This window comes from Schistocerca cancellata, chromosome 5 (assembly GCF_023864275.1).
Source record: "Schistocerca cancellata isolate TAMUIC-IGC-003103 chromosome 5, iqSchCanc2.1, whole genome shotgun sequence".
Lineage (NCBI taxonomy): Eukaryota > Metazoa > Arthropoda > Insecta > Orthoptera > Acrididae > Schistocerca > Schistocerca cancellata.
In genome coordinates this window covers 250980313-251003228 of record NC_064630.1, presented here as the reverse complement: position 1 = coordinate 251003228, position 22916 = coordinate 250980313, and positions in this window count along the sequence as shown.

Genomic DNA, 22916 nt, shown 5'->3' with positions numbered 1-22916 from the left:
CCTTCCCCGCTCCGCTAACGCCAGTTGAAACCTTTTGCCGCTAGAGGGCTCCAAATTGCAGTGTATAACATAGCTGTGTGTAACGTAACTACGTTGGCTAGTGAGATACGGCTCAGAAAAGTGAAAGCGCTAGTTCTAAGTGTTCGTCTACACTTCAAACAATGCGAGACCACAAACAAGCACTGCGACATCTGTAACAAAAGACGTCTGGTTCACTGTCATCGATCATCCTCCATACAATGCCGACTTGGCCCCATCCCATTTTTATCTGTTTCCAAATCTTCAAGAACACATTCGACGAATTCAATTTAACAATGATGAAGCGATGAAAGTAGAGGTGAGATTGTGGTTTCGTCAAAAAAGTCAAAAATTTTACAGGGACGGTAACAACAAATTGGTCTTTTGTTGGGAGAAATCTGTTCGTCGCCAGAGTGACTACGTAGGGAAATAATTATGTAGAGATGAAGACTGAAGATGCAGAATTTTAATAATTTTTTTTAAAAAAATAGCTTCAAGAATTTTCACATAAACAACTCTGGTTCATTTCTTTCACCAAGTCCTCGAAGTAACTAAGACGCAGAAGACAAGTAAAGATTACTATTTCTTACCATAAAAATAGCATTAAGTAGCAGCTGAGGAAGTCTGTCTGTCAGTATTAACACTATACATAGTTGAACGTAAGCAAATCTGAAAGAAAAAAATTGATCGCTATCGGCTATCCGTTGAAATTAAAAATTCGGTTGCATTATATACTGCCGAAAATTGTAAGTATCCCTTACGGTATGAAGTAACAATCCGACGTCTGACAAACTTTACTGAACTGTTCAGCACACAACGTATATGAAATGATTAAACTTTCACTCCATTATGAACTGATGACCGTCATCAACGTCAGTATGAGATGTGACCCCAATTAGACCCGAATACACTCAGATATTTTTTATGGTGTGTAGAAAACGATTATCTGAAAGCCATTGTGAGGAATTTCGCGCCATTCCTTAAACACGTACGGTGCCCATTCACGCTACTTGTTGATGGAGACTGTTTTGGAAGGGTACGTATTTCAGCGGAATGGCAGACATTTTCTATGGAGGACAGATCAGGTGACCGATCGGGCCAGTGAAGAATCGATGTGTTCGTCTAGCCGCTTTTGCATTATCCTGTTGGAATATGCCATTTAGCCGCCATGTTGTGAAGGGTATGACAACAAGAGTTCCCCTTCTTATCACATACTGACGAATGTACAGACTCCACCCAAACATATTACCAAATCAGTGCTTTGGCCACATCAAATTGCTGCCTGCACCATTATTCCAGGAGTTGCTTATGACCTTTCATTAGGTCGTCTTTGGACACGCTGGCGCCTATCTGAGCTCCAAAAACCATAGCAAGACCCGTCGCTGAACAACGCGGTGTATCATTTCAATTGAAGGAGGAGGAGCTAGAAAAGAGAGGAAACGGAAGGGACTATTGATGTCAGCTGCATCGGGACTTTACACATAATCAGCGGCGAGGGGCGAAAATGTTTGCGAGACTGGCATTCGAAGATGGGATATCCTGCTTACAGTTGTGTTAACCACTGCACCACCCGTACACAGTGTTTATTATACACTCCTGGAAATGGAAAAAAGAACACATTGACACCGGTGTGTCAGACCCACCATACTTGCTCCGGACACTGCGAGAGGGCTGTACAAGCAATGATAACACGCACGGCACAGCGGACACACCAGGAACCGCGGTGTTGGCCGTCGAATGGCGCTAGCTGCGCAGCATTTGTGCACCGCCGCCGTCAGTGTCAGCCAGTTTGCCGTGGCATACGGAGCTCCATCGCAGTCTTTAACACTGGTAGCATGCCGCGACAGCGTGGACGTGAACCGTATGTGCAGTTGACGGTCTTTGAGCGAGGGCGTATAGTGGGCATGCGGGAGGCCGGGTGGACGTACCGCCGAATTGCTCAACACGTGGGGCGTGAGGTCTCCACAGTACATCGATGTTGTCGCCAGTGGTCGGCGGAAGGTGCACGTGCCCGTCGACCTGGCACCGGACCGCAGCGACGCACGGATGCACGCCAAGACCGTAGGATCCTACGCAGTGCCGTAGGGGACCGCACCGCCACTTCCCAGCAAATTAGGGACACTGTTGCTCCTGGGGTATCGGCGAGGACCATTCGCAACCGTCTCCATGAAGCTGGGCTACGGTCCCGCACACCGTTAGGCCGTCTTCCGCTCACGCCCCAACATCGTGCAGCCCGCCTCCAGTGGTGTCGCGAAAGGCGTGAATGGAGGGACGAATGGAGACGTGTCGTCTTCAGCGATGAGAGTCGCTTCTGCCTTGGTGCCAATGATGGTCGTATGCGTGTTTGGCGCCGTGCAGGTGAGCGCCACAATCAGGACTGCATACGACCCAGGCACACAGGGCCAACACCCGGCATCATGGTGTGGGGAGCGATCTCCTACACTGGCCGTACACCACTGGTGATCGTCGAGGGGACACTGAATAGTGCACGGTACATCCAAACCGTCATCGAACTCATCGTTCTACCATTCCTAGACCGGCAAGGGAACTTGCTGTTCCAACAGGACAATGCACGTCCGCATGTATCCCGTGCCACCCAACGTGCTCTAGAAGGTGTAAGTCAACAACCCTGGCCAGCAAGATCTCCGGATCTGTCCCCCATTGAGCATGTTTGGGACTGGATGAAGCGTCGTCTCACGCGGTCTGCACGTCCAGCACGAACGCTGGTCCAACTGAGGCGCCAGGTGGAAATGGCATGGCAAGCCGTTCCACAGGACTACATCCAGCATCTCTACGATCGTCTCCATGGGAGAATAGCAGCCTGCATTGCTGCGAAAGGTGGATATACACTGTACTAGTGCCGACATTGTGCATGCTCTGTTGCCTGTGTCTATGTGCCTGTGGTTCTGTCAGTGTGATCATGTGATGTATCTGACCCCAGGAATGTGTCAATAAAGTTTCCCCTTCCTGGGACAATGAATTCACGGTGTTCTTATTTCAATTTCCAGGAGTGTATGAATGTGGTATCTGTTCGTTTGGAATGCGAGTCGGCCGCGAGGCGCGCTGGGATAGTCCACGCATTTGCTGTAATCATTAGGTCCAGGTGGCGGAGTGGTTAGCACAACTGCTTAGTAGGCGAGAGATCTCTGGTTTGAATCCCGGTCTGGCGTCGTCACTGATTCCGAATGAAGTCCTGATGCATTTGAAATAAATAATCCTTTCCCCTTCCTTTCCTTTCTCCTTCCTCCTCCTCCAATTTACATAATGTGTCTCACATTTACGGATTCCGCGTGGTGTCTGTTTTTTGGACGTGTCCGAAAGAATGGAGCCACGCATTCATCTAACGCAAGATATCACTTAATGTCCCTCTAAACCGTGAAGGACTTTGTCGTTTATGGTGTGGTCTAAACAGTAAACGACGCATAAGAACTCGAAATCGAAACCGAGATTCAGTACTTCATTCCCAACAATCCGTAGTGACTGTCTCTGACCTCCAACCGCATTTCAGCTGTCGTCATCATTACATTCAACAGATCCAGCGCAACAGTCCTACGATATTCTTGTGGTGTGGTCCTTTTGGAAAGACCGGTACCTACTGTTCTTGCCACACACTTGTCCTGAGCCCGCCCCGGCACCAGACGTTCCCCAGTCATCGACTACAGCCAACTGTCCGTGCCATCTGTCGCTATAGTGCTTCCGTATATGTCATGACAAAATTCGACCTTCTCAAGCTCCTATAGATAGCAATAAGCTGAACGTGATGTCATCTGGGCGTGTTGTTTTGCCACCTGCATTTGATAAGTACCAGCAATATTAGACACACCAAATAGCCATCGAATACTCACGCCATTATTCAGCCGTAGGAAAGATTTTTTTCTGTCCTACAGATCCTGAAAATAAGCTCGCATTAGCCATGGAATACTGCAGCGTCAGTTTCGTAACCTTCTTTCATGCTGTTGATAGTGTATCTTCCCTACTTTGTTTTTAATCAGTTACTTTTGTGACCAAATTGCAAAACTCATATATCACTTTTATTGTCACATTTCCTCGGCAAAATCCCTTGGCATTGCCTGATTTATTTCGACAACATGCCATAACCCTTTGGTTGATATTCATCTCATAATATCTTTTCAAGATGCTATTTATTCTTTCAACTGCTCCTCAAAGTCTGTTTGCAATGCCTGACAGAATTACAATGATACTGGCAAACCTCAGAGTTTATAAAGTTTTTATTTCCTTTCTACAGTTTTTATTTCCTCTTCCTTAACTTTAATTCCCTTTCCCAACTTCTCCTTTGTTTCCTTCACAGCTTCCTCGATATACGGACTGAATTTCTTAGAGGACAACAACTCTCTTTCTTTTCATGTACGATTTCTCTTTCATGTCCTTCGATTCTTAGAATTACGGTCTGGGTCTGTGAATAACATTTAGAACCTTGTATTTTATCGCTGCTATCTTCAAAATTTCATAGTCTTCATTGTCAAAAGCTTTCTCTGAATTTGCAAATGCCTTAAACGTAGGGTCGTCTTTCTTCAACTTGTCTTCTAGGATAACTCGTAGGGGTCAGTCTGTACAGCCTTGCGTGTTCCTAACTTTCTCCCGACACCAAACTGATCTTCCCCGAGGTTGGGTTCTACCACTTTTTCCACTCTTCTGTAAATAATTAGCATCAATTTTTGTAATCGTGAGTTATTAAGCTGATAGGTTTATAGTATTCACAATCTTCCTGAAGTCTTGTATCTTTCGCAGCAGTTGGAATAACTTTTCCATGACAGACCCTCACTAGGATCTCAAAAATTCTGAGGGAACGTCGTCTCCTCAGGGCGCCTTGTTCCCACTCAGATCTTTCGACGTCTGTCAAATTCTTCTCGTACTACCATCTTTTCCATATCATGTACACCTACTTCCTCGTTCTCCTCGAGTTGATTTCCCTAGACCCTCAATATATGCTTTCCACATTTCAGCTCTTTCATCTTTAATTATTACTGGCGTTTCATCTAATCTTTTGATAATCATACAGCTGCTTCTCTTTTCTCTTTAATTTTGCTAAGACGACTTCTATCTTTTCCCTCCTTGTGCTTGCTGCATTTGTCCTCTAGCTCTTCGCAATTAGCTGTTTTGCAATTTTGTCAATCGATTTCTTTAGATATCTCTAACTTCTTTCATGTGTTTCATTTGCTGCTCTGTATTTCTGCTTTTGTCTGTTAAACTCAATATCTTCTGCGTCATCCAAAGATTTCTAAACGGCGTTTTCCTTACGTGTGTGATCCTCCGATACCTCCGATATTACATATTTAAAAGCTACCAAATCGTCTTTTATTGTATTCCTTTCCCCTATTTAAGTCCAATGTCATCTAATGCTCCCTTTCAAAAATGTCTGGTTCTTTCAGATTATTTAGTTCCCATTTTCTTATATTCATAGCTTTCTGAAGTTCCTTCAGTTTTCATCTTCAGTTCATAACCAATAAATTATAAGCATAGTCCACTCCTGATCCTGGAAATTTTCTTATGTCTCAACTCCATATATTTCATAAGGTATCTAAAATGTGGAAGCAATGTTTTACAATTCAAGCAATAATACATTTTCCAAGACGATCATGTTGCAATAAAAAGTAAATGTATAATGTTATTTCACTGTTTATTGACACGGGATGCCCCCGTCTTTCCCAAGGAGTGTTCTGTCAGACATACTGCTCAGCTTTCCGCCTCTCTGCTTGTGACCTCCAGAAAAAGGTACTGGCATCATAAACTCTCTTTCAAATCACCAGCTTGTTCCTTCGTTCACTCAGACTGCTCGTCCATATTGAACAATGACATTTGGTCAGTTAATACGTGAATCAACAGCCATCCGTTCGCCTACTATAATGGTTTTCTTAGTGGTATACTAATCAAAATTTCAATAGGCCTAGCACTTCAATAATCTATCTAGAAGTTGAGTGTACTCAGAGTTTCATAAAAATATGGATGTGAAAAATAACTGGAGGACTGTCACAGTATGTTGGAACAAAATACAACAGCGATGAGTGACACCAATTAGTGAAATTTATAACCTTAGCGATATGTTGTCAAATGTATAATTATGGGTTAAAGTCTTACAGCTTCAATTGAAATACTGTACTTATAACTTTTATACAATATGTTCAGAACGTTTGTTAAACTTGTTATTGTTACTGCATACAGGGCGTCCATAAATATTCTATACAACTCGATTCTTTAACAGTAAAATTGTACTACATAATAACAACCGCTTTTGGATATGCAACAAAGTAATTCATACAGTTTGTTTATTTCCTAGGTGCAGTGGATTTGCTTAAAAATGCAAAAAATGAAGGTGCCACCGGAGGAAGCTCACTGGTTCAAGGAAACAGAATTCGGTAAGTGAAACAAAATTTCTGGGCTCAATATGCAAGTGAACCACCGACTCGAACAATTATTCAGGCTTTCATACTCATTTTAAAATTTCAAAGATGTTATCATTCTTCACTGTTTGAGTTGTCTTTTCGACTCTATAAACTGTCCTTTATCGTCATTCGAAAACAAAGTTTACATTTTATTTCTGGTTATTCTGCCAGGAAGATACTGTTCCAACACCAAATTCAGCAGCAAAGCTTTTCAATAATTCTCCTTTGCCCATCATATGCATTGTATCAAAAGTTTTATTCATTCACAATGGGAGTAATGTAGTACGTGTAGTTCAAAACAATGTTAATTTTTCAAAGTACACTTTTGTTGGCTGTATTACAATCGGATGATCGTTATCAGCGATTGCTACAACTACCGTTTCCTGAGTATCAAATGCTGTATTGTTACTGTACTAAAAACAGTAAGTAAATAAATATGGTTGTATCAAAGGTACAGATTAATGAGTGCCGCATAAAAGAAGTTCCACTGTATTAAAATGTAAGGCAATGGAGAAAATTATAGACACCTTATATTTAATGTAAAATCTATCTGAGAAACCTGGCGTTGCCCAGGTATTTACTTACAGCTGTGCTCGAGACTTTGTACGTGTGTAATTTATTTTTGACTTATACACTGATGAGCCAGAACATTATGACCACCTGCTTAGTAGCTTGTCTGTCCGTCTCTGGAACGAAATACATAACTGATTCTGCGTGTCAGGTATCCGACAGTTTATTGGTAGGTTTGTGGAAGTAATTAGATGCCTACACACAGATTATGTAATTCACATAATAACAGGCCCCTAATTTTCGTACGCGTTGATGAAGCCCATAGCAACCAACATGGGTTCCATAGCATTCAGATTAGTGCGAATTTCGCCACCGAGAGATCATCATGCATTTACTATAATTCCTCTCAACCACTGTAGCACGCTTCTGGCTCCGAGATACGGACAATTACACTGCGGAAGATGACATCGCCTTCTGGGAGGACATCAAGCATGAAGGGTTCTCCCGAAGATCTGACACGTTTCCATTGATCGGCTGTCGAATCCCGATGGTCCCGTGCGCACTGCAGTCGTAACTGACAATTTCGTTGGGTCAACGAATAGACACGTAGGGGTGGCCTGCTACGGATCTCCATGTTCAACAATGTTCTATAAACGGTGTGCTCCGAAGTACTTGTGCGTCCACCAGCATTGTGCTCTTTCGGCAGACATTCCAGAGATCACCATCTATCCTACTTTACAGAGCAGACAAACCTCAGAACCCACGTTTTGTGAAGAGTCGTGGATGTCCAACCATTTAGCACCTAGTGCTAGTTGCTCTGTGCTTCTACCTCCCACAACAGCAGCAAATGAACATTCGACCTGCTTTGGCGTTTACAAGATAATCGGTCACAGGGTCTGCGTAATAATAATCTGCCCCTTGTCAAAATCGCTTATCTCAGTAGATTTCCCAATTTGTAGCCCATATCTTTGATTGGGTGATCCCTCGTCTGTGTCTGCTCCCCTTACATACTCGTATTTCTGTTACCGTGTCACCCTGCCCTCAACTCCACCACGTGGCATCCAACGTCACGGTGGACGGTGGTCATAATATGGTGGCATATCAGCGTAAAGCTTCTTTGTATACGTTCGAAGTGTTACATTTAGGGACACAAACGACACAGGACACTGTAAAGCTGGCCGTGGGAAAAGCAACTGATACGAAGATCCATGCCCATTACACGCAGCATCTGCTCTTCTTTCCAAATAGCGAATTAGTGCCTGATGTTCTCGACCAGTAGTAAGACACGCCTCACAAACTCTGTTGGATTCTTCAGATCGCATAGTCCTCAGTCTCTTAGACATTCTGGTGTAGTAGGAGAGACTCGACCGTATCCAACACATTTTTATTTCTAAACAAAACTAAATCAAAGTGTAATGAGTATACACCTAGGTCGCAAATCATACCCAATAAATTCAATTTTCCTGGCCAAGAATACAAATAAGACCTATCGAAAGAAGCAAAGCAATGGAATTAACTTTTTTTTTTAACACACAACCTGAAATCAGTAAATTTTTAACACACAACCTGAAATCAGTAAAGGCGCATTCATAACAAGTAAATTTGCTGTTTGTATTCGTAAAGATAAGACTGCAGTGCTTAATTTTGTTACCGACGTAGACTTCCAGCAATACATCTGTGAATGAGATAAAAAAAACGGCGCCATCTATTGGTTCTTTGATGTATTGCTAAACTAAGTGTAGCTTCTTTGGTGTATTACGAAACTAACAGCTCCATTTATTGGTTCTCTAGTTTACTGCGCTGTGAAGATTAAACAACCGATCTGCTATAGTGAGCGTTGATATTAAATAAAACTTTAAATTACGGTGTGTTTTGTTCGTGTTGCGGTTTTTATAAAATAAAGCCAAAATTTTGGGCCAAGTACGCTCAGGCTAGCTCTGAAAACCCTGTGAAAATTAGTCTAGCAGTTTTGCAGATCATCCAACTTCCCATCTCGGATGATGCTCTATCTCGTTCCATTTATCACTGCTATCAACTCTGATCCTCACCTCCCCCTCTCACCCTCTGTCCTTTTCCGGGCTCTATCTCCTCCCCTCCTTTCTATCCTGTTTTTCTTCGCCTACCCTGTCTTTGACTCCCTTCTCCCCCCCCCTGGTCCTTTTGCTTTCCCCTTCTCTGCCTTCCCCACTTATTTTCTCTCATCTGCCCTGCCTCCCCCCCTTTTATGTGTCCTACCCCTCCATTGGTTCCCCCCTTTTGCTTTCCCTCTCTCCCCCCTTTTTCCCCTCATCAGGACGGATCCTGCCCGCCCCCTCCCATCTGCCTTCCTGTCTACCCTATAGTGCAAAGTGAGCATTCAGTGTTGTGCGCTCCCATTTTTAATCGTTGCAAACAGACACCATACTATCGCTAGGTGTGTGTTTTAACTCTTGCAAACAGACCCCAGACTGTCGCCATGTTTTTTAATTGTGCTTGGCTAATTACGATGTATTTTAATCAGCATCACCAACGCTTTGGTTTTCTATTTCCACTTCCGCAACGTTTCGCCATGCTACAGTTTCAAACAGTCTCTGTTTTATTGCCTGTTTTCGTTGTTTGTTATCTACTCATTTTGTTTTTAACTCTTCTGTAGGCTGCTGGCAGCCTCCCCACTCCCCCCCTCCCTCTGGCAGGTAGGGGGGGGGGGGGAATCGAAGTTCAATAAAGAAAAAAACATTGCAGATTATCATTGTCAAATGGACAAACAGACACTCATTTTCTGCCACACCTTTACCAACAAATCCCACCAAGCCTCCACTTACACACGCTCCACATGCTCTCCCAGAAAAACTTCGACCATCTCCCCCTTCCAGATCATGAACTCTGCCCTGACATTTACCCATCCTACCAGCTATAGGTCTACCCCACCCAATCAACCTTATCAAGGCTTTCTCTCCCTTTCCTCCTCACATTTTCTTAGCACCTTTCTTCTCCATCTTCCTCTCTTTCCCCACTCCTGTTTTCCAAAATTTTTGCTAGCGTCACACCTTCCCCTCTCTATTCCACCCTCTCTTTCGTCGCAACAGCCACTCAATCCATCGCTATTATGCACCAGTCCTTCATACTTATATGACCACATTCCTACTCTCCTCACCAGCCAACCTTTTCCCTTTCTCCAACTAATTCCCTATCCTATGGCTGGTCCCTCCAGTTTCTAGTGACAAAAAAGTGCTTCTTTTAAATATCACTCTTTCAGCAATATGTTCTAAATGTGTACTTATTCTGCTTCATTTTACCTTTTATTATTACTGTTTTTAACTACCATATATCTAAAAATTTCCTTACATTTTTCAGTTTCAAAAACTTTAAATTTCAGTTTAAGGATCTCCAATATATGTTCCTTGTTTTTCTTTTCATTTAGTCCTATATTGTCAGCTGCTCTTACCACTGATAGTCCAGTTTCCTGCCCATATGGGGTGTGAGGGAACGAAATAACAATAAAGAAAAATACATTTCCTTATCCTCAGTTCCTTGTCATCCGTTTACTTTCCCCACAAGGATCCTTTACCAACTCATCAAATTCCCACCTCTCCTCACACACAATGAACACCTCCAAATAACCCTCACCAACTGTAAACCCAACTATCCTACTGTGTTCCCTCTCCCTTAAAATACTAGTGTGCTGCCATACCTGTACATCCCTTCCACGTTCTCTCTCAAAGAAATTTCAATTATCTTACTTTCCTGAACACCTCCCCTGTGTACACCCATCCTAACAAATCTGTATCAACCCTACGCTATCCACCACCCCAATGGCCCCCCTTTTTCTCTCCCCGTATCACACCTTCAAATTTTCCCTTCTCTGTCGACGCCTCACTCCCTTTACCTATCCTATCCATAGATCCCAGTACCAGCTACCCTCCTGCCACCTCATGCTTCCTCCTCCCAATTTTCGACTTTCAGCTGCTTTTTTGGTGGCATTGTCAGAGTGAAAAAATTCGGAGCTCTACAGCTACTGTAGTGTTCGTCACTTTTCTGAAACATTGGGTGAGCTTAGTTTATATTTGCTGCTGGAGTCAGAGATGTTAAGGCATTAATTTTTATTTTCTTCACTTTTCGAAGAACAGTTCTACAATGGAATACCCTTATTGGTTTCTAAGCACAGACAGGAAAATCAGAACAATTACAAACCTAATAGTTCATGACATACTTCCAAACCCACAACAAATCGTGAAAAGAACACAGACACACAGCAGACCAGATGTCTAAAAGATTCTCCTAGAATTACAAACTACGTTCTATACCTGAGAAAAATGGCTAGAATTCTCGGTGAGTTTTCGATGTCCACAATTTTGGTCTGGAGACACTCTAAAGAAACAATGGCGGGTTGGGGAGTGCATGCCACATGTCCAGACCAGATGAGGTTGGTCTGCCTGGACTTGTCTCCGAACATTCGAACGATAAAGACATCACGTCAATCTCTGGCATCACAGAACTTTCAGTAGATACCTTCTTCTACCCCTGTCTTAAAGATTTCTACGCCCCCAACAAAGGATTCTTTATGACACTCTGACGTTGTGGCACTTCCTGTGAATGGAGCATGCTGATTGGTTCTTACCGAATTTACTCGCCAATATGTTGCTTGCAGTGTGGGACAAATGTCTGCCACTTTCTACCCATAGACCAATTACGAGAATGTCAGAGGAAAATTATGTACACCTGAAAAAGCGGTTTACAGATCATGAAATACAGAAACTATTGTCAAAGACACTTAGTCAGTTACACTGCTCTGCTACTGTCGAGGAAATTCTTCGACGTAAAATCGATCTATAATCGTGTTATATCACTACAAATTATTGTACCACCATACCATATCACTACTTTGGTGTAGTAAACATAATCCATATCCTGCACCATACAAAATCATCACCTGTGCGTCCTGATATAGTTGCCAACCGCCAGACACTCCTACATATACCGTGAAGACAAACAGAACCAAAAACAGAAGCATGTGTGCCATATATAATCGCAGAGCTAGATATGCCTGATTGGTCATCCATTGTGGGCAACAGTCACGTGGCAACCCCGCCCCCCTCCCCCTCTCCAAAACGTTCAGGACTGTTGCGTGATTTGGGCACACTACAGAGACAGTGGCCACTCTCCAAACACCTGTACAAAGGCTATGATGGTTTCTCTGGCTCAAAGGCGTCCTCCAATGCTATTGTTTTCTATCTGGGCCTGCTTGCTGCCGTGATTTCAGCAACAAGCCGCATCCGTCTCCAAACTCTCGGATTGCAAGATTATTTACTTTCTGAGCTACATCGATGAGATATGCTTCATAATATCGAATTAATAAAACTATCTGAAACCAAAATCAGCTGTAAAATCCCATTTTACACGCCAAAAAACGACGATATTTGTGACACTTTTATGCTGAAATCTTCGAGTAGAATACGAAAATTTCCAGAATTAGATTTATTTTTACTTGTTTTGCCGAAATATCGTATCATTTACCCAACTATTCTCGATATCAATCACATAGCAGTATATAACGATCGCGTAAACAGTATAATTCTGAAGATAAGGATTGGAAATTATACCTTTAGAGAGCCTAAACTTTAAAGAGGTGATTACGTAGGGACGAGCTGCAAACCACTGAGTAACTACAAACTTATCTCGTCCGCGAAGATTTTTACGTGAAAACTCGAAAATAGAGGAAAGTGGCAATCCAATTCATATATCTTTTACGAGTACAGATGTGAATGGTATAACACTTCCAGATCATCTTTGTACTTTACAAAGTCAATTAAAGTTTTGATACTCATAATCATTTGTGTTTCTCACGTCTAGAGAATTAGAAAATGTTTATTCTGCTGGTGTTTCACCATCTCGATGCAAACAAGACACGACAATCTATGTCCTCTCAACCAAATGAAGATGGGAAATGTGCAGAATGCATTATACCTCACAGTCGAAAAAGAGGCTTCTGGAAATTTCGGAGCAGCCATACCGACGACACACGATGATAGAGGCTTCTAACAATTTGTCCCACTACAGCCCCGACAGAGAAGTGTGACGTCACCCATCACATCTCCTCACAGTCGAACAAGAGGCTTCTGTTTCCAGTCTGCAGAAATCAGTCTCAGGTGAAAAAAAGACTCAAGAACAGGACGCCCCCTACAAGCCATTAAATTTGTCTCTCGGGAAGACCGCACCCGGCCTCTAGGAATAATAGCGAAATACCTGACTATTCGTCACAGATGAAGAACTGGATGGTCAACAGTGGAATACTTTCAAACGTTCTGAATGTTCGGGCACTGTCTGAAAGCGGCCCTCGGCTGAGTAAAATCAGGCTCTTGTAGGAATAACATTAGGCTCGTCAAAGCTATTCTTTGATACATCTCGCTGCTGATACCTTCATACTTAAAGTCGCTGGAAACTTGTAGCACTGAAATGTGGTCTCCTGTGTGTTGACTGTTATTCCATCATAAGTTTTTTCTGAACCTTGACATCCCTTTAGTTAGCGTGTTAGATTGTTCAAAGCTACTCTTTGACGCTTCTCATAGCTGACACCTATATCCAATGGGTGTTCTCCAATGACAGCTATCAAAAACCTCGGCTATGTACTGAAATTGTCACAATAAAATACCTAGAAAACTCCGCTCATCTATTCCACTAAACACTCTATAGTCCTGGTTCCTCAAATGATGTTCTCTTGCGACTTCGTCCTGTTCCACTGACCCGGAGGGCTCGTGGAGAGTTAGTTTACAATACAGTCTTCGAAAACCTCATCCACAAGGAAGAGCTCTAAAATTACGTGCCTTATAACTGAACTGGCAAGCAACTTTAGAGCTAGAAACATACAGATCACGGTGCCAGAACTGACGGAAAACGCACCATGAAGATCTTCTAAAACAATCACCTCTCTAAATTGTAGTGAGAAACCATTCAGATCATTATACACGCGGCTAATACCCGAAGTCGACAAAAAATATGAAAAGCAATGAAAAATCACTGTAATAAAAAACAAACTTCAGCCAGAACAGTCTCGGCGGCTGTGAGTATTTACCTAGGCGTTAGATGACCAACTAAGTAAGTTCACAATTGGACCTGTAGAGAGCGCTGGGAGAAACAACCTCCCATCCTCCTTTGTCCCTCCGCTCCACTAACCCTCGTGCTGGTTTCTCTGGTGACGTGGTCCATTCAGTAGGATCCGAAGACATATATGCTCTTAACCTCCCGTATATAGATGGACGAAAGCAAACAGTAGCTGGCGCTGCTCGGGAACAGTAGCGTATTTCTACCTGAGTGTAAGGTATGTAGCCTATGGTACCAAACAGGTCTTTGTGGAGAAAATTGCTACCTAGAATATCCTAAAAAACCTATAAGCGTTCTGGCTTCAAAGACATTCGTCTGAGTTAAAGGGAAATGCTTTCTGTAAACGGAAACCTGCGTGCCTTGTGAACAATAGCAAAATATCTGTCTCCTGACCACCCATTCCCAAACAAAAGTCTTCACATCGCTATAATATCGTGAAAATCACATCTAAATTTGTATTCCACAAACCACGGCTCGGTGTGGACTACCTCGTAGCAGTATTATCGATTTCTTCGTTTCTTTTCCAGTAACATATGTAATGATCGAGTAGAAATCAATGTCTGTATGCCTCAGCAGAAATATTAAATCTCGTCTCAATCACCATGCCAGATAGAGGGTTTTTAATGACCAATAAAGCCTTACTGTTGCACCTTTGGGGCACGAAGACTCCATAAAGAAAATCTGATACATTTCCAATCATCGATATCGATTGATTACTACTCTAGAAATACAACAGTGTAATGGCGTCAGAGACTTACCAAACGTCTGCAGGGTATTTAAGGTATGTGTTGTACACGTTTTCGGAGAGTAGCCACTGGCTGTGGAGGGTGCGCCAATCATGCATCAGTCCTGAGCGTCGCGGAGGGCGGGGGGCGGGGGGAGCACAATGGATGCCTGACCGGGGATATTTAGCATTGCGACCATATACGGCACATAGCTTCTGGTTTTCGATCTGTGTGTCTTCACGGTATATGCAGGAGTGTCTGGCGGTCGATAGCTACATGCAGGATCTGGAAGTGATGATTTTGTACCGTGCAGGATATAGATTGAGTTTACTACAAAGACGTAGTGATATGGCATGACGGTACAATAGTTTGTGGTGATATAGTCTGTTTGGAGATCGATTTCACGTCGAAAAATTCGAGCTTTCCTCGACAGTAGCAGAGCAGTGTTACTGACTAAGTGTCTTTGACAATAGTTTCCCTATTTCATGGTCTGTAGACTACTTTTTCAGGGTTCAACTGTCAGTGCAACTTCACTGCTATGTGTGTTTTTCTCTCGATCAGTACAAATATATAGTTTTTCGCTGAAATTCTCGTGATTTGCCCATGTGTAGAAAGTGACAGTGTTCCGACCCAGAAGCAGCATTATGGTGAATTAATTCAGTAAGAACCAATCAGGATGCTCCATTCACAGAAACTGCCATGGTGGCAGAGAGTCACAAGACAACCTTTGTGAGGGAAGTCTCTAAGAGAGGCAGAAGAAGGCATCTACTGTGACGTCAGAGAGTCACATGATGTCTTCTTCGTTCGAGGGTTCGGAGACAAGTTCAGGCAGGCCAGCTTCAACTGGTTTGTACAACTGGGATGGACTCCCCCATCCGCCATTGTAGCTTTAGAGCATCTCCAGACCAGCAGCTGTAGGACACAGAAAATTCACCGAAAATTCCAGACATATTTTCTTTTCTGTAGGGAACTCGTTCGAATTCTAGAAGAATCTTTTAGACACCCGACCTGCCGTGTGTCTGTGTTTCTTTCACGATCTGTTGTGGGTCCTGAAATATGTCATTAACTTTGAGATACACATAGTTTCTGCCTAGCCCATCTGTACTTAGACACCTATATGGGTCTTCCATCCCAGAACTGTGCTTCAAAAAGTGAAGAAAATAAAAAAGAAATACCGTATCATCTCTGGATCCAGCAGCAAATGTAAAATAAGCTCACTCAGTGATTCAGAAATGTGATAAGCACCACACTAACTATATAACTGAAGTTTTTCCCCTCTCTCATAGTATCCCAAAACCAGCAGCTGAAACTCGAAACCTGTGTGTCGTGTGTCTGTGTGTGTGTGTGTGGGGGGGGGGAGATTGGTAGCGGAACGAGGGGAGTGTCTGCAGGATTGTTTCTAGCACTCTCTGGTGGCGGTATTGTCGACTAGGGCAGTTCTAGCTTCGAGGCAAACATACAGACGTGCCAATGGGAAAAGTGGAGGTGAAGAGTGGCGGAAAGTTGGGACGAGTTCAGCAGGATAACACCACCCAGAACACGTTTCTCTCGACAAAAAAAATGAATTACTCTCACCTAACCTCCTTGTCCAGCAGCTGGACAGAGACTGAACATTTCCTGCCATTTCCAGAGGCAGGCTGGTGTTGAAGGGTGGGTGACATCATAGGAGTCAGAGGAGGGTTGGGAGGATTAAGTTTAGTTTACATATCTCAATAGCCCTATTTTCTGCCAAAATTTGATTTTCCCACCATGACATCAGTACAGCGTTACCGCATCTACGGCTGCCATATTCGACCCGACATCTGGTATAAATTTGGCAACAGTGCAAGCTGTGCCAGAACCCACCCAGCTCCACTGTTCTCGCCTGTCGCCCTCCACTCTTCTTTCCACCTACATCTTTCCTTGTTTTAGTGAGAGTGCACAGTATTCCATCTTTTCTGTCGTGTTCAGAAATTTTCAGATGTTTTTAACTGTGCTGTCTGTTCAACATTTTTATCATTGTTTTTAAACATTTCATGAGGAAGCCATTATATTATTCATATTTCTCCCAATTTATGTCACCTTTTAACATCATTTTAAATTCATAGTACATATGTCTCTTTCTTTTGTTTTAACATCTGAGGTACAGGAAAGTTCTACTGGCTGAAAAGCGGTTTTTTTTTTACCACTGTTATCCCAAACCTCCACCAATAAGGGTTAAGAGGGCACGAAATATTAAAACCCCATGAAAATTAGTCTTGTAGACACACACAACTGTTTTATAGTGCTGTCTTTAACATAGATATAGATGTGCGCAGAAAGATATTTAAATGTTCAAATGACCTAATAGCAATGAAGAAAGAATCAATCAGTAATGAAACAGTGCTTTAACAAACACAGCAGTAGCTGTGCATAACGTCGGAATTAGCAATTTCAAACAGTACTGAAGTCTCAAGCTATTAGTTAAGCCAGCACAACCTGGAAAACCACTCAGATCTGTTGGGGCCCTGTAGCGTAATGGGTCGGGCAGCTTCCGTCCTCCGGGGACACTTGTGTCGAACCTCCAGTTCCAGCACTCCTGCTATCCTGGCCGGTAAACTTCGCCAGTTAGTCTGTTGCTAGGTTCGCCTAGCTGCCCTTAGGCACCAACAGGGGTCACTGCGAGTGCTTGACTTGAAACGCGACTCGGGAATATCGTCCAGACTGTCCTGAACTTGTGCGTTGTGGCATGTGGCCGAATGACTGTACGGAGGTGTGTGAAAAATTGGTGCTTTATGTACAGTATTTACGGAGGACATACTAGGGCTATAACAAGCTCTGTTCCATCTAACAAGATGTTTTCCACTTTTACTCGTACACTACACCCATTACGACACATATGTCACCATCACTAATCGTCGTCAGCTGTATCGCTTGCGATTGGCAAAGACGTGCGTGCGCTGTACATGCCCAGCAAGTTATTGACCTTACAGTATATACACATAGATAAACACACTTTCAGCTCCACTACGGTCTTTGCGTTTAGTCGGGGACATATTATTCCAGAAATAATTTATAAACAGTTCCTTTGTGCCAGCTATGCTCACGGATTACGAAAGGCTCCCCTTGGTTGTTAAGCAAATAGAGGACTGGAAATCTCTTCCCAAATAATCTCAGTTACGCCTCTTTCTGGCACACTACCAGCCACCATCGTTACTGACTGAAAATATCCTGACTCCACAATGAATGAGAACGTGAATAGAGTATTCTGTCTTTAGAAAAGTATAAAAACATTTCATGAATTTGATGAGTGGTGTTACATTTAGCAGGAAATCCAATGCTTGGGAGATGGCACAGACTAAAAACAGTAACGCTCCAGAAAAATCCTACTTTTCTTCGTGAATAGTGGCATACGCGGTAGTAGTAGTAATTTTTAAAAGTACAATCGACATGCCAGTTATGACAGTTCCAGAACAACAAAAATAATGTAATTCATATGTACAGGCATTTCCATACTTAAAGGTCTAATTTCGCAAGAATGGGCTCTAAAGCAGGAACTATCCCGGTATTTGCACGGAAAACCTTATTGGTGACGAACTGCTGGAAACAGTAACCACGGTAAAAAATCTAGAAGTACCTATCCGGTCACACCTTAAGTGGAATGACCACATACACTATCTGATCAAAAGCATCAGGACACCCCCCAGAAAATTACGTTTTTCATATCAGGTTTATTGTGATGCCACCTACTGACAGATACTCCATATCAGCGACCTCAGTAGTCATTAGACATCGTGAGAGAGCACAATGGGGCGCTCTGCGAAACACACAGATTTCGAATCGAACGTGGTCAGGTGTCTGCGTGTCACTTGTGTCTTAAGCCTGTACGCGAGATTTCCACACTCCTAAACATCCCTAGGTCCACTGTTTCCGATGTGATAGTGAAGTGGAAACGTGAAGGGACGCGTACAGCACAAAAGCGTACAGGCCGACCTCGTCTTTTGACTGACAGAGACCCCCGAGAGTTGAAGAGGGTCGATATGTGTAATAGGCAGACTTCTATCTAGACCGTCACACAGGAATTCCAAATTGCTTCAGTCTCCACTGAAAGTACTATGACAGTTATTCGGGAGGTGAGAAAACTACTCATAAGCCACACATCAGGCCGGTAAATGCTAACGACGCCTCGCTTGGTGTAAAGAGCGTAAACATTGGACGATTGAACAGTGGAAAACGTTGTGTGGAGTGACGAGTCACGGTACACAATGTGGCGATCCGATGGCATGGTGTGGATATGGCGATTGCCCAGTGAGGGTCGTCTGCCAGCGTGCGTAGTGCCAACAGTAAAAATTGGAGGTGGTGGTGTTATGGTGTGGTCATGTTTTTCATGGAGGGGGCTTGCACCCCTTGTTGTTTTGCGTGGCACTATCACAGCACAAGCGTACATTGATGTCTTAACCACCTTCTTGCTTCCCACTGTTGAAGAGCAATTCGGGTATGGCGATTGCATTTTTCAACACGATCGAGCACCTGTTGATAATGCACGGCCTATGGCGGAGTGGTTACACGACGATAACATCCCTGTAATGGACTTGCCTGAACTGAGTCATGACCTGAATCCTATAGAACACCTTTGGGATGTTTTGGAACGCCGAATTCGTGCCAGGCCTCACCGACCGACATCGATACATCTCTTCAGTGCAGCACTGCGTGAAGAATGGACTGCCATTCCCCAAGAAACCTTCCAGCACTGATTGAACGTATGCCTGTGAGAGTGGAAGCTGTCATCAAGGCTATGGGTGGGCCAGTGCCATTTAAATTCCTGCATTACCGATGGAGGGCGCCATGAACTTGTGTCATTTTCAGCCAGGTGGCCGGATACTTTTGATCAGATAGTAAATAACTAATAGTAGTAAAAGCAGACACCAGACTGTGGTCCACACGAAGAATATTAAGGAAATGTAATTTATCCACTAAAAAATGGCTTACAATCCGCTTATTCGACCGATCTTTGAGTACTGTTCGTCCATCTGTGACCCTTACACGTAGACGTGACAGGCGAGATAGAAAAGGTCCAACGAACAGCTGCGCGTTTCGTCACGGTATCCTTTAGTCGGCGCTTGTACTTTTCAGGGATGCTCAACAATCTCTAATGGCAAGCGCTACAAAGGAAGTGTTGGGCATCATAGAGGTATTTACTACTGACGTTTCGAGAGAGTACTTTCAGGGAGGAGTCGGACAACATATTACTTCCTCCGACGTATGCCTCGTGATACGACCACAATAATAAAATTCGAGAAATTAGAACTAATACAGCCTTTTACCGACAATCATACTTCCCACGTGCCATTTGTGTGTGGAAGAGGGAAGAGGAGATAAGTTAGTGGTACCAGAAGAACCCTCCGCCACTCCCCGTCAGGTAGCTTGCAGCATAATGGTGTAGATATAGACGTAAAAAGCGCAAATCAGAATGGGCGGATGAAGACTGGAGCGTCCACCCTCTCAAACTCAAGGGCAGTCTATTTAAAACAGTTCTATCTCATTCGTTTATCCCTGGTATACAATAGTGTTCTACCAAGAAGTTACTTATTAACGTAAATGGCATCTATTTTGGAATTTTGTTTGTAGTTTTTCGTTTCACTTATTTTATTTATTTCTTTATTTAAGACAAGGATGGTCTGACAATGATATAGGAGTTCTCAAGGTAATACAATGAAAATTAGTAACTCAAAATACAGAGACCACTGGTATGGGCCCGATTGGCCGCATATTCTCCAGACCTGAAAACATGCGACTCCTTTTTTTTTTGGGGGGGGGGGCTATTTTAAAGACAATGAGTACAGCAATAGCCCCAAAACCATAGCCGAGCTGAAAAAAGTCATTCAGGAGGTCATCGTCGGCATCGATATTCCGACACTTCAGCAGGGCATGCAGAATTTCGGTATTCGTCTGCGCCACATCATCGCTAATGATGGTAGGCATATCGAACATGTCATAACCTAAATCCGAATATCTGTAGCGACGTTTACGTGTTGAATAAAGTGTGTGCACGCTGTAGTCTGTAACTAATTTATGTGTCTTTTTTTGTTTTTCTTAAGGTTCAATAATTGTCATCTCGTACATACTGCAATGCAGTTGAAAGTCAACCTGTCGCCCCATACTAACAAATGGTTCATCTGTGAAGATGGAATCGGGACCCTTCCACATTCAGAATGTTAACTTTTGTGTTTGAGTGTGTAGATGAATATAGTGGATATGTATGTCTCTCTCTCTCTCTCTCTCTCTCTCTCTCTCTCTCTCTCTCTCTGTGTGTGTGTGTGTGTGTGTGTGTGTTGAGTAAGTATATAAGTATATGTGAAATAGATGGATTTACTGTTTGCCCCAAGTACCTGTGTGTACCTGTGTCTGAGTTCATTGATTACACAATAATTATGCATGCCAGTTGTCTATACTATTATGAGTACAAATCAAAGTTTCTCACTATATAGTGTGCAAGGTTTCTTATGTTGACCTACACAATAGATTTTCGCGGCACCTATTAATATGAAGTATATATATATATATATATATATATATATATATATATATATATATATATATATATATGGTGTTATAGTGAATGTGTTCGCTTGTGTAACTTACAAAGAATAGGTGACGCGAAAATTTATTTTGGTAGGTCAACATAAGAAACCTTATACATACTGCACATCTATGAACATAGTTCACTGTATTATTTTACAAAGAGATACAATTTTTTAAATGGAGAAATAGTTGTTTCAATTAAGCGATGAAATTATTTAAACCTATTGTCTACAAATCATTTTAGATCAAATTCTTATTACGTCTAGTTTCAGGAGAGGAGCGGATAGGTTGGTTGGTTTGGGGAAGGAGACCAGACAGCGTGGTCATCGGTCTCATCGGATTAGGGAAGGATTGGGAAGGAAGTCGGCCGTGCCCTTTCAGAGGAACCATCCCGGCATTTGCCTGCAGTGATTTAGGGAAAGCACGGAAAACCTAAATCAGGATGGCTGGACGCGGGATTGAACCGTCGTCCTCCCGAATGCGAGTCCAGTGTCTAACCACTGCGCCACCCCGCTCGGTGGGGAGCGGATACCACCCGCTGTGCATAAAGCAGTGCTCCCTCTAAAGTGGTGCGAACGAGATGTAACGTTCTCGGTGTCACGAAGCGACAAGCTCCTTGATGCTCTGATGGACTGCGACTGTCACCGTACACGGCCATATATGCGACAGGTTGAACCACACAAACAAACGGTTCAGTATGCCCCAGTTACTGACAGATGACCTGAAAGGAGTGTGGAGACGGAGGTGTTTGTTTTAGCTGCAATACACCACGATATCCATGTCAGTTTACGAGACGTTGCTGCAGTAGCTGGTATCAGCCTTACATCTGTGCGACATATAGTAAAGGATCACACGTTTCACCCAGGAGCTACATGACAACGATTGTAATTGGAGAGTTACTTTCTGCGAATGGGCCATGCGTAATTTCGCACTGGCCTTCTTACAGAGTGTTACGTTCTCTGATGTGTCCACGTTAACAATTTATGGTACAGTGAAACGTCATAACATACACTACTGGTTCGCAGGCAGTCCCAGTGGGTAAGACCTGTCGAACATCTATGTCTGTAAATGTACGATGTGCAGTCCTTGGGGCTGAAATCACCAGTCCACACTACAATCACAGGTGCACTGTCAGGTGAGATGCATCGGGCGTCTATAGCCGACAGCTTGGGCGCTCTCCTTCCACGTGTGTGTCCACATGTGGATGCAGAACGATGGTCACCCAGCGCATTATGCAGATGCTGTTGTGGAATAACTGAACAATAGGTTCCCTGGAAGATGGTTGGGGCGCTGTGGTCCTCACGAATGGTCTGCACAGTCTCTCCATTTAACACCAGTAGATTTATTTTTTTGCAGATATCTATAGAACCGTGTTTATGTCACTGAGCCCCTGATGACCTAAATGGCGCGTCAAAGAAACATGTCGCTATGTGACACTGGCGCAGTTACATCCAGTCAGATGCTTTGGAAGGCGCATTGCATTATGCATTGAGGAACACGGACGCACATTTGAACGCCACATTTAAATCAATATCCCGTCGCCAGGATAACCATCACCACACATAATGTACAGCACGTGGTATCCACCCCTGAAACTTTGAAGTGTTGTAGCTCCCAAACTAAACGTGACAGGAATGTGATTTGA